The sequence below is a fragment of the Gouania willdenowi genome, chromosome 24, assembly GCF_900634775.1.
Source record: "Gouania willdenowi chromosome 24, fGouWil2.1, whole genome shotgun sequence".
Taxonomy (NCBI): Eukaryota; Metazoa; Chordata; class Actinopteri; order Blenniiformes; family Gobiesocidae; genus Gouania; species Gouania willdenowi.
Genome location: NC_041066.1, coordinates 10,100,617 through 10,113,737, shown reverse-complemented (window position 1 = coordinate 10,113,737; position 13,121 = coordinate 10,100,617).

The window sequence follows — 13,121 nt, the reverse complement described above, 5'->3', positions numbered from 1 at the left end:
TTGTAATTATAACTTTAAAAAAACTGCATAGTTAAATATCTACATAATAATAAAAAACTTGTATAAATGTAAAAGTTTTATAAAATGCACATTTGTCTCTACAAATGTACTTATTGCTTCAAAGATTTAACATTGACTTGCACATGACCTGAATCACAATTATTTCATTTTGCGCCGTGCAACTTAATTATAAATTTCTGTGACCAATCATTAACTTTGTTAACAACTCTTTTACACATGACAAAAACGAGACAACACAAATTGTTGAAATTCTCTGATATTACACATTTAAAATGGACACATTTTGAACAAGAATGCTCTCATTTTCAAAACAAATGCACAGCGTATACGACCATTTCCACACAAGCTTCGGCATTTAGCAATTTTGACACAAATCTGAGAGTCTGGATTTGTGGTGCACAGCAAAAGCTGTCATTTAAGCATATATAAGTAGTCACATTGAGAACAGATTGGCATGCAACCACTTTTTATCGAGCTAAATGAGTAGGCATATGCTTTCAGGCTGTGGATGACTACAATGTATTTAAATCATCATTAGTTAAGTTAGTTATTAAGAATTTTATTCAAAACCTCCGTTCCTGTACACCAATGCGCTTCACTGCCTCCGTTATTCTCTTTCAGAGAGCATTTTTATGAGATTTTTTATATACAGTTTTCACACGTTCAAAAAGCTCCACTTCAGTTGTGACGATGCAGATTTTCATCTTATTAATTTTTTATTTATTTTTTGCCAGAGTTTGCTTGACCTCAGTGGGCGGGACCTCCGAACCTGGAATACTTAAGGATGTAACATAGGGCTGGCCGGTATACCGGTTCATAGCGAATACCGGTATATATTTTCATTATATGAATATTTACTATACCACCGTATCAGTGTATTTGATTACACAATTTTTGGAACGCTACGCTGCACCGCGTTTCATACCAGGCCCTTTTCAACGTTGTGCTTCTAAATAGGAAGGTAAACAGTAGCGCTCTGGTGTTAGTTACGGTGTAAATCATACGTGTAAATGGATAAGAAAGACAAAATTGAAAGCTCTGAAGCTGCGTGTGCCTGCGTACGCATGCCTCTACTGCAAGAGAACAACACTCACGGACACGGAGGAACTGTTAGCTTAGCATGTTGGCAGTTTGGCTGTAATACACAAAAAAAAGAGAGAGCACAGGATCGCAATTTGTAATTCCTATAACTCGTGAATAAGTTCTGGTGGAGCTGCAAACAAAACACTATCTTATTCACCATAAGAAACCACCACACATTTAAAGCTAGAAATCAAGCTAATGCTAAAGCTAAGCTAGCGCGTTAAAGATCCATTGGGCTGCTGTTGCAAACTTGTATTTCTACTAGTTGTACAATATTCTCTCATCATGTAAGTAACAGTAAAATAGACCATCCTAAGTCAATCTACTGCAGTAATTAGAGGCGAGTGTCGGATTTTGCAAAAGCAACCTCAGAGGACATTTATTGTGAAAGAGCAGAAATAATCCCCGTAGGTCAGACATAGGCAACTGGTGGCCAAAATGACAAAAAAATACACAAAATTACACCAAAAAACAAACAAAATTTAGAAAAATGTAAACCAAAAACACATTCAATGACAAATTACTTTTATTTATATATTAATTTATTCATTCATTATTTTTTTCTTATTTTTTAAATTTTCTTTATACACAAAAAAACTTTGGTTTTATTCATTTTTTTTTTTTTTTTTTAAACTTTTTTTATACAAAAAAAATACTTTTCTTTATTTTTTTTCCTTATTTTTGTCGGGGTGTTTATAAACAAAATGACTTATACAACAGAAAACCAACACAAAACACAAAAAAGGAGAGAAAAATATGCAAAATAAAAACCAAAAGCGCACATCTTTTATTCTTTTCTCTATTACTGCTCATCGATGATTCTAAATGCTGACATAAATGTTGATCATGTGAAAAAAAAATCACATTTTTGCGGCCCCGCTGTGATAAAAGTTGCCGATCCCTGTCTTAGGTTGTTTTTAGTAACTGCTCATCTAATATCTACATATGTCTATATATCTACATTTTAACATCTAGATCTAAATTTAAGTTAGTCAACAAAAAACTAATAAAACATTTTTTATTCATTTTAATACATCAGCGCTGCAGCTGACCTGGGTGCATATCTTCTCACGATACCATGTAGCTTCCATATCTAATGAGACCAGCTCAGTAACTGGGCCGACCTGTGGTTTGACACCTCATAGAAAGGGAAAACTATTCCAAACAAACACGACGCAAAAGTAAAAATCCCTGGCTCAGTGATGGCAGAGGTCAGGAAGCAAAGCATCCTTGTTCTGTGTGTGTGTGTGTGTAGTATTTGTCCTGAAATAGACCTGGGAGAGTATCCGCACATTCTCCTCTGATGTTTTTAATCTTCCTGTCCATTTGTCCATCATGTAATGGTGCAACACTTCCTGTCTTCGCTGTGGTGATGAATGTTCAGCTAATAAAAAGTCAAACAGGAAAGGAAACTGAGCCGAGGCCCTCTGATTGTTAGCGAGGTGTCTGGGCACCAAGTCGACAGCGTGCGCGCGCCGTAGTTCTCCATTCTACTCACGCGCACACAAATACACAAGCAGGATTAAAATAACTGAAAGAGGAAAAAGAGTTATGCAGAAATGTGAAGGCTATTGAACACAAATTCAAAGTCACCTCTTAAAAACATATACACGCATGAATAGAGGTAGTGAGTGGGAGTGATAAGACAGAGACAGGAAGACGAAGCTGCTGGATGTTAAATGAACACACCCAATTTCCAAGAGAAGATTGGGGATCTGTGTTTCACCTGGGATAGTACGGTATATATATATATATATATATGAATCCTGAAGCTAAAGGTGCAAATGACCCTAACAGACAGATTCAGTGGTGTCATGGATCCCCAAAGCATGTGTTGGTAACCACAGACCACAGACAGGAAGGTTAGGTTGTCTTCCATCGCAGACTGATCAGGGTGTGAAAGGCTGATGACCAGACAGGAGCCACCTGGTGAAAGGCCAAGGCCTGGGCTCTAACCCTGGAAGGAAGCAGAGAGTCTGTAAAGCATAGAGGGATCTATAGAGGGCAGGATGTGTAAGAGGGAGTCAGACACATTTCCTCACAATCACTTTTCCATAGGTCTATGCAACGGATCCATCATGTTTTCTATCTTGGTCTCGGCAAATAAATACCAAGTCTTTGTTTCCCGCATCTAGAAATACCAAACATCCAATGCTTTATTAAAGGTGCTGTGTTACATAAACACCCCATAATACAGCATTAGAGCAGAGACGGACAATTGGAATTGCCACAGGAAATCATTCCTGCCTGTTGGCAATAAACTTTAACTTCACAGTTTGATCGTTGTACATATCTAAATCACATTTGTATATTTGTATTATTTTTGTAAATATCTGAATTATATTGGTCTATATTTGATTATTATTATTATTATTATTATTATTATTATTATTATTATTATTATTATTATTATTATTATTATTATTATTATTATTATTATTTCATGTTTTCTTGGACGGGATGAAACTGAAATGTGATTTCGTTGCTCTGTAACATGTGCAATGACAAATAAACTCATCTCATCTCATCTCATTATTATTATTATCTATCCTACTTTTTTTCTACTACTGTAATGTGTGTGTTTCTGATCCCTATTTTTAACAGTCTTTTACTTAATTATACACTTATTTATTGTTTATTCTTTCTTTTGTCTTTGTTAACATTTTTATTCTTTTATTTGTGATGTGTTCTGTGGCTGTAACAAAAGCAATTTCCCCCTGGGATTAATAAAGGAATTCTGATTCTGATTCTGTTTGTAATCACAGCGTAGGCCACAGTTGTCTGAAGCAAAGGGCCACATTATCTACATGTCAGCATTTAGAAAAAAAAGAAAACACCAATCTAAGCAATAATACAGGGAAAAAACTAAGGGTTTGGCCTATTTTTGTGTGTTTTTGGAGTTATTTTGTGCGTGTTTTTCATTTTGTATATTTTTCTAGTATTTATTTAATCGTCCTGTGTGCTTTAGAAGTCATTTTCTGTTTTCATTTTGTGCATTTTGATGTTCAGTTTGTTGTCATTTTGTGTGGTTTTGTCATTTTGTGTGCAGTACTTCAGTATTTCATCCTGTGAGGTTTTGGAGTAACTTTGTTTCTTTTTGTCATATTGTATATTTCCGAGTTTCTGCAATCGCCCCCGGGTGTGTTTTAGGAGTTATTTTGTGTGTTTTTGTTTTCATTTTTTGTGTTTTTTGATCATTTTGTGTGTTCCTTTTGGAGGCAACACGTGGGCCACCAGTTGCTGAAGCCACAAACAGCCCACTAAATATTATACTATCCTTTATTTGAAATCTGATTTTCTCCTGTGTTTTTAAACGTTTCTTTAACTACTTTAAACATACTTGCATGTGTGGATTTAAAGTAATAGTCTTAAAAAATAGAATATATAACAGGAAAACTGGGATAGGCTTTAGTAACCCTGCACAATAAGGCATTAGATGGAACCAGACAGGTACTGATATTTGGCCTTATTTAGTCAAAGCCACCACAACAAGTGCTGAATTATTTATAAATGTAACACGAAAACCTATACTTGTCATGATGCAGATTAAAGATCAATACATTTAACACCTAGACCATAGTTTTCATATCTCGTACATATGATGATAGATTTAAAACCTTGCGTGAGGTAAAAATATTTTCTCATGTTCTTCACTAAACTGCAGTTGAAATATCCTGCCAATACTTGCATGGCCGACTGTGTGAATGCATCCTTTGTGTGTTTCTCACTCTCCCACTCTGTGGTGCACGTTTTCCCTCCTTCAGCCTGTTGTGGTTGTAATGTCGGGTTTTTTTATTGTCAGTTTTTTTTTTTTTTTTTAATTCAACAAGCATCGTCACAACATGACCTTGTGCCAGTTTCATTCACGATTTACCAGCTATTATGCTATATTGCTCAACCCACTCACATCCTGTTGCATATGCCACAGGCATGTGCGCGTGCACATTTCACCCACATGGAGATACACAGAAGCAATTATTTATTTCCACACTTTTGAAATAATACACTCCCATACACACCTTTGTTTGCGCACACACCCGAGAATGTCTTAACAAGGCCTCAGCTTTTTTTTTTTTTCTTCTTTTTTTAAATATATAGGAGTTTATAGATTTGATAGCACCATAAAAGTAAGTATGGAAGCTGAATGCCAGACCTTAGGCTAAGTATAAACCGTCTCAGTGTGTCTTAACTTAAAGCCTCACAACCACACAACTTGTTTTCTCTGGGAATATGCAGACAAGGGGGTGTAGCTAGGTGTCTGCAGTGCTACTAGCTTACCTGAGGCTGTAGCTTTGACGAAAAGTCACTGGTTTAAGCAGATGTTTAGGATTTCACCTGGTTTCTGGTCAGATTCGTCTCTCTTGTTGTGACGTATCTGCCTAGCTACACCAGTCGCCGTATTTGTTTAACGGTAAAACAACGTTAATGTATTGACTCCTGTTGTAACAGAAAAAGGTTTCACCATGCCAAAGAGCTGTTGTGTGTTTGGCTGTTTGTTCAATGTAAAAAATAATACAGATATCATTTTTTATATCATCCAAAAAGGAAAAATAAACTGGTTCCTACGTGTGCTCTCTACATTTCATAACTGGTAAGTGAACAGTTAAAGGTGTAGAGGAGGATTTTCCCAAAGTTTAGAAAAGAAACGTCCACTCCACTCTACCTGATCCCGAGGAAACGCCTATTAAACGAGTGCGAGAGAACGTGCACAAGCCCAGTTTTCCATGTGCACAGCTCTGTTTACAAGTTGGTGTCGGCATCGCTCATACAAGCTTACTTCCCCGGTGAGAACGGCCAGCTTCAATAAATGGCTGAAGCCATACCTTACGACAGGGGTTCTCAACTAGTCTTACCCTGGGACTCACATTTTTTATTAAATCACGACCCACGTTTTTCAAAAATAGCTGTTGAAAACACACACTCTATTTTAAAACATAAACCTATATATTTTCCTGTGCAACATGCAAGTATTTATTTATTTTTGACCAGCTGTTCGCGACCCACTGAGTACAGGTCCGCGACCCACTTTTGGGTCCTGACCCATTGGCTTACGAGTTTACACACCTGATTCAAATGATTAACTCATCAACAAGCGCTGCAGAAGCCTGATAATGATCCTGGTCATTTCAATCAGGTGTGTTGGAAGAGGGAAACATCTAAAACATGCTGGATAGTGGCCCTTGAGGACCAGGATTGGGGACCCCTGGTCTAGATGATCCACCCGGAAGCCATAATAACATCCTCCACAATACCTTTAAGATCTGAAATAAGGATTAAGGATTTTAGTGGCATCTCGATGGCTTTAGTTTTCATTCGAGATGGTAATATGTTGTATTTAAAAAATCAGTCCTGTATTGAAATCAAGATGTTTATGTCATCGTACAAATAGGAGGAGGACGAGTTGTTTTCCCCCACATCAAGATGGCGCCCGTTTATTTACTACAGCTAACGTCATCTGTGACGTAAGCCTGACTTTCCGAATAAGAGTAAAACCTGTGCTAGCTCAGCTTGAGAATTGAAGTCAGCCTGATGTGCTGACTCATTCAATCTCCAAGCATTCCAGCTCATACCGTGGTGTCCCCCTCTTTCATAAACCATCTCAACAGTGACGTGCCGTGAGCACTAGGGTAGGGTAGGCAGGGTGTTCCAAATCGAGATCACCAATGTCAACACCAATGACAATTTCATGTTTCTGCTGGCGTGTTAATTCAATTCAATTCAACTTTATTTGTATGAAGCAATTTACAACAAACACATAAAAACACGCTATGGGAACAGAGGCACAGCAGCAACGCGCCTTTGAGAAGGGGTGTGGCCTCCTCCTGCCTTACAGCGGTTAGGAAATAGCGATGTTTAGCAATTTCGGCTATGAAAAGCACAAAATGCTGACACTCTTCCAAACTTATAGGTATTGTAGGCTATCGGAAATTGAAAAATAAATAATTTATCTTTATATTATAATTAAAACAAATAATCAAAATATCAATTCACCCTTGGGTAGGCACTGCCTACCCTGACTGCACGTCACTGCATCTCAGTGTTTCTTAACTTAAAGTCTCACAACCACACAACTTGTTTTCTCTGGGAATAAGCAGACAAGGGGGTGTAGCTAGGTGTCTGGGGTGCTACGGTACTAGCTTAGCTAAGGCTGTAGCTTTGGCAAAAAGTCACTGGTTTAAGCAAATGTTTAGGATTTCACTTGGCTTTTGGTCAGATTCTTCTCTCTCCTTTGAAGGATAAACAGTAAAACCTTTGCTAATTTTTCAGAACAGACTTGATTTGCTGACTCATTCAATCACAAAAAGTTCCAGCTAATGCCGTGGTGTCCCCCCTCGTTCATTTGACTAAACCGCTATGCTAACAGAGGACACAAAGTGTAAATAAATGAAGAATGATAATCAGTGACGTAAACATGCAGGTCCCGACCTCCGCCATTGATTTTGGAGCACATTTCCATGTTATCCACACAGCGTCACAACCTGCAATAATAAATGAGTGGAGTTTTCTAATTTGACTTGGGCTCTGTTGGAGGTCAGAGAGTGTCGCCTCTGTGCCTTTGAGCCTTTTCCTGGGGGTCAGTAGAGGTGAGGGGAATAGCCACAGGCCAGAACACACAAATGCAAACACTCACACACATACATGAACTCACACACACTATCTGCCGATTCGTAGCAAGGGTCACGGCAAAAATGGTTGGTTCGAATTCATGTGGTTCTGGCTTCCAGGGATCACGTTGAGGGGTCACCTATATTTCTCTAAGTCTACACAGCAGGGGCACTGTACCGCAGCTTGACAAAAGACTGTCCTACTCAGACATCACATCTCTGATCAAAGCCATTCAGACCCCAAATTCTCTGGGTTTTTCACAACTGCTCATACACAGAGTGAGCTCTAGTCTCGGCCCTCTGACCCTGTGAACTGTGCGTGTACAGAACCGAGGCGGAACTAAACGAGTGGCTCCAGCGGTGTCTTGAGAAGAGCTCGCCGTCATCGATGCAGAATGCACGTCTGGAGATTGGGTAACTCTGTCGAGGGAAGAAAGAGGCAGGCAGCACACACACACTACGCACATTGTTGAAACAGAAGACGTCTCACTCACATGACACAAGTGTGTGGTGGTGTGGGCGGGGCCTCGCTCTGCACACACAAGAACATCTGGACGTTTGTGTGACAGTGTGTCTTTCACCATTTATGTTTATGTATCAAATATGAACATGGGAGTATGTAAGCAGGCCATTGTGTGCAAAAAAAGCAATGTGTGTGTGTGTGGTTCTGCCTCTGGTCATAAGCCTTCTAGAACCTAAATATAAAGCAAATGACCTCCCATTACTCAATGTGCCACAGTCAGAGGTGAAAGGTCACCCTAGCTCCTGTGTGTATAAATGTGTGTGTGTGATATACCCAGTGAGAGAGCAGGTTTTTTTCCCCTTGATTGTGAGTGTGTGTGTGTACATCATTCATCATCAGATCTTTGTTTGTCCCTCCTCTCCGTGTGTGTTTGTGTTTACCCCTGTCTCTTATCTGATGAGGCCACACAAGAGGTCAAGGTTCATTCTTCCATCAGCTGCATCCCGTGATGCATACGAAGCTTGGAAACTAAAACTCATCACAATGAGGTCCACGTGCACAGCTGAGACTCGTCCAGCTTTGAGTGAATATGCAGAAAAAAAGGGCGTTCTGGTTTGGTAACTACGCCTGGTCATGATGGATGTGGGTCCATTTATCTATGGCCCGTCTTCTACCTGCTTGTCCAAACTCTAGGGCCACAGTGGGATTGCTATTGACTGTCCATGTAAAGCCAAAGTAGATATTCTTCCATCATTGTCACCTAAAAACACAGACTCAGCTTTTTCATTTATCTACATTTGGAACATGTGTTTCCACATCTTTAAAACAGAACATATTTGAGACAATACCGTTGCCGTTTTAAACTTAAATTCTGTACCTTTTGTTTGTTAATCATTGTGATTAAGAAAGAAAATGTACATGGTGGGGTTGGACTGGTTCAAGACCTAAAAGCGTCAGACATATAATAACTAGGGCTGTAAAAAAATTAGTTACGATATTTCTTGATATCACAAAGTCTGCCACACTTCGATTTTGATTCAATCTGATTTAGAAACCGTTGATCCATTTAAAGCAATATTATATACTTATCCAACACAATCAGTAACATTTCACCTACAACTAGAAAAAAATACCAAGCAATTTGAATGTTTTGACAATTTTAATGCTGAAATGTTTAAGACATTAATTGTTTTTTTTTGATTAACCAATCAATATATTTGATCATGCAGATTGTTGGATCGTTACAGGTAATTTGTAGAAAGAAATCTGACTCGCGTCGGATACAGAGGTAAGCAGGTACAGATGACGAGATAAGATTAACCCACTCAGTGCCATTGACAAGATAACTCGTCATTTCAAATCCAAACGCTCACTGCCATTGACGAGATAACTCGTCATTTGCGTTTTTTCACGGGGATTACTAGAAAACACCCTAGCGGAGGTCCCTCATCAACATCTAAGCTGTGGGGTGTTGTAGAGACCAACTGTGCCCTGAAGATTGCAGCAGTACACCTTCAGATGAGAGATTAGCACCACTGATGCTACCCAGCAAAGGAGGAAGAAACAGGAACGAGGGAGATTATGGTGGCGCTATTGTGACATATCCAGCCGCTCACTTTTCATTTTTCTCATCAAAAGCCTGGTCTGTGTTTTTTTGTTTTTGTTTTATATACGGAAACAATGTTCAGATGTTAGAGTTGTCACTAAAGCAAAAAATAGCTTTAAAGTCACTGACAGGGTTTTTTTTTAGAAAAAGGCTGTTTTCTCAGCTTTTTGCTTTGAAACTGAAGATTTGTGTAAAACTTGCTCTATTCAACGGTTGATTACAAAAGAACGAAACGAGCCAGAAACAAATTCTTATTTTTTTGATGAAAGTAGAGGCTTCAATCTTTCAGAATCCAGATTTCCGATAGTCATAGTGGATCTTTAAAATCAGTCAAAATTCTCAAAAATGGCTGGCACTGAGGGGGGTAGAAAATCTGATAATGGCTGGCACTGAATGAGTTAATGAAGGGTTGGGTTCAATCATCTAGTATGGATAAATACTGCACTCTATTGCATGTATTCTTATTAGTGCAGGACCACAGTACACATTTAATATTTATATGTTCTCGAGTGCGAAATGTCAATAAAAACCTTGAATCCTTGAAACCATTAGTGTTGGAAAGTTTGGTTAAAGTTTAATTTGACAGGCTTTAAATTTTACTTCAAAAAGCTAACATTTTGAAAACTAACGTCAGCTAGTTTAATCTTCTAGCCCACGCTAACGATAAGGAAAAGTACAAACCTGGAAAGCCGGCACTCAATCAAAAGGTCGACATGCAACTAATTTAAAGTTAAACAAACATACAGTATGTAACCTGGAAAACACTGGTATCACTGAAGGACACACAAGTGGGCACAGGGAGAACATGCAAAGTCCACATGAAACTCAATTTGTTTTCAATTTCTAACAAGACTACAGAACTGGGAAAAGGATCTTACAAATCCAATCCATCCATCTAATAGAATATTGCATTCTAAAAATGCAACGACCACAATATACACTATATAAGGAAAAGTTGTGTTGAATTGTTGTATTTTGTTAGTTTTGTGGCAATGATAATTACATTGTTTCATGCTGTATTGGTTTAAATGATATTTATTGCTGCTCCTCATCATCATCATCATCATCATTCCATCCTCCCTGCCTCCACTAGCTTTGGTAAACTCCACTTCCTCTGTGCCTCACAGTGCTAAAAGACAACAGTCATCAGACGGCACATCCACTCACTCCCATTATGTTTATTTCCTGAGTCACATTCCAACCAAACGATCCAGCCGACTGATGCCCATCTGAGGGCACGCATTCCCATCCTCACGCTGATCCCCACACATGTTCCCAACTATACCCGTGCTCACAATATTCAGTAATATCTTTTCAGATGCCCCCGTGCAACATCTCTTACATATTTCCACCACCTGGCTCATATAATCAGGATCTTTAAGGAGACACCCTGGAACCACATGCATTCCCTTGGATATGATTCCCATTCTTGCCAGTGTTAGTGTCAGCGTGAGTAAAAAGGGGGTTCAGTTTCGGCTGCAGCTACAGTAATGGGATAGACAGATGTTTAGATGTGAGTGACCGGGGGGCCCCCCGCCGCGGAACCGCCTGGCAGAAAGCAATCAGCTTGATGTGGAAGAAGAGAATATTGTGCTGTACATTTACAGTAAAAGCTGTAATATGAGCCAGCAGAGAGGGATTTAGATATAGGGATGGATAAGGAGAGAAAGTGGCAGCATGGGGGATATATAGAGCTGAGGTAGAGAAACCTGAGCCAAGGACTATAGAAGAGAAACAATTCATTTAAAGTAAAAAGAGAGTGAGTATCAAGAGTATCGGCTGATAAATTTGGTAGAAAGCTCGCAGATTGTTTCTGGAGTAAGACTCATGTACAAAAAAAAGAAAAAAGAAAGGGGGTAGGGGAGAGGGTTTAGGGAGGGAGGGAACTTGGAATAAAAATGACTCATGTTGGCAGAGGTGAAGGGGGAAACAGCTGAGAGGTTGTTGAGGTGCGTCTTTGGCTCTCAGTGCACTTTTATTTTGGCTGAGGTAAGGTGATACATTACAGCCAACAAGTCTTTCTCTCTCTACTTCACGTTTACTTTCTTCCCAACAGACACTGGCTTTCTCAAGTTCCCACTCTCATCCCTCCTCCTCCTCCACCTTCTCCTCCTCCTCCTCTATGTTGCTACCATTTTTTTTTTTTTACTTGACTCTGGGAGCTGATGTGAATGTTTCCACATGTGGTAGGTAGGCCGGTGCTACTAGTTTGGCAAGTAGCGCAGACTCAACACACAAAGCCTCCTTAGAGAAACATAAGAGTTCAGATTATTTTCTAATTGATTCAGTGTGAGTCTTGATCCGTATCTATTGTCGCCTTTGAATTGTTGTGATAAATGTTAGCATTGTGTATATATCAAATAATGGGTTATCTATTCTATTTTTATCCTCACATATAGTGCTCGTTTAGAGCTGGAGACAGAACCCCAGGGACCTGAACAGGAATAAGCAGGTTAGAAGATGAATGAATAAAATATACACCGTGACCCTATGTTCAAACTATGACAAAAATAATGAGAATTTTGACTCTTTAATTGAAAATGGTTTGTGAAATATTCCCCCTCAGCTTGGTTTTTCTCATGGTTGAAAACATGCATATTATTTGTCTGTAATTTAGAGTCTCTGATTCAATGAACATGTGTTTTATTAGTTTTAGAAGGGGAATTATTGTAATTCAACCAGTGCATTATGACAATAATGTTGCCATTATGGCTCTACAGCTTACTGGAATTTCCCGCCAGACCAGAGAAGGGCATTTTCTATCACACTGAAGGAAACAAAAATCAGATTTTCTGATCCGAGGGCCACATTATCAATATTAATGTCAGCATTCAGAATAATGGGTCTGTCTCTCTTTTGGTTGTTGTTTTGTGTTTTCCCAATTTTTTTTATTTTTTATTTTTTTGATGTAGTTTTGCATATTTTTACATATTTTTTTGTGTTTTTCTGTCGTGTGTAATAGTGTGTCATTTTGTGCATTTTTGTTCTTTGAATTTTTGTTGCCTTTTTTGCTTTTTTCTCTTGTTTTCTATATTTTTTCTCCTGTACAGTTTTGGAAACTAACTAATTCATATGTAATTTTTTGTATGTTTTTGTGAATTTTGTAGACTGTTCTTGCATTGTTGTTTTCCATATTATTCTTTTTATTATATTATTAGAACTTTTCACAGGCGAGACACGTCTTACGCAACAATTGAGGTAAGCCAATCATTTATTTTCATTTCACCAATATTTACACAGGTTTTTTTTTTTTTTATTAAAACCCTGTAATTATGGAACTCTGAACCTCATGTTCTCATCTTTTCGAGTCCTTTTGTGTTTTTCCTTTCTGTTTTTTTTTTGT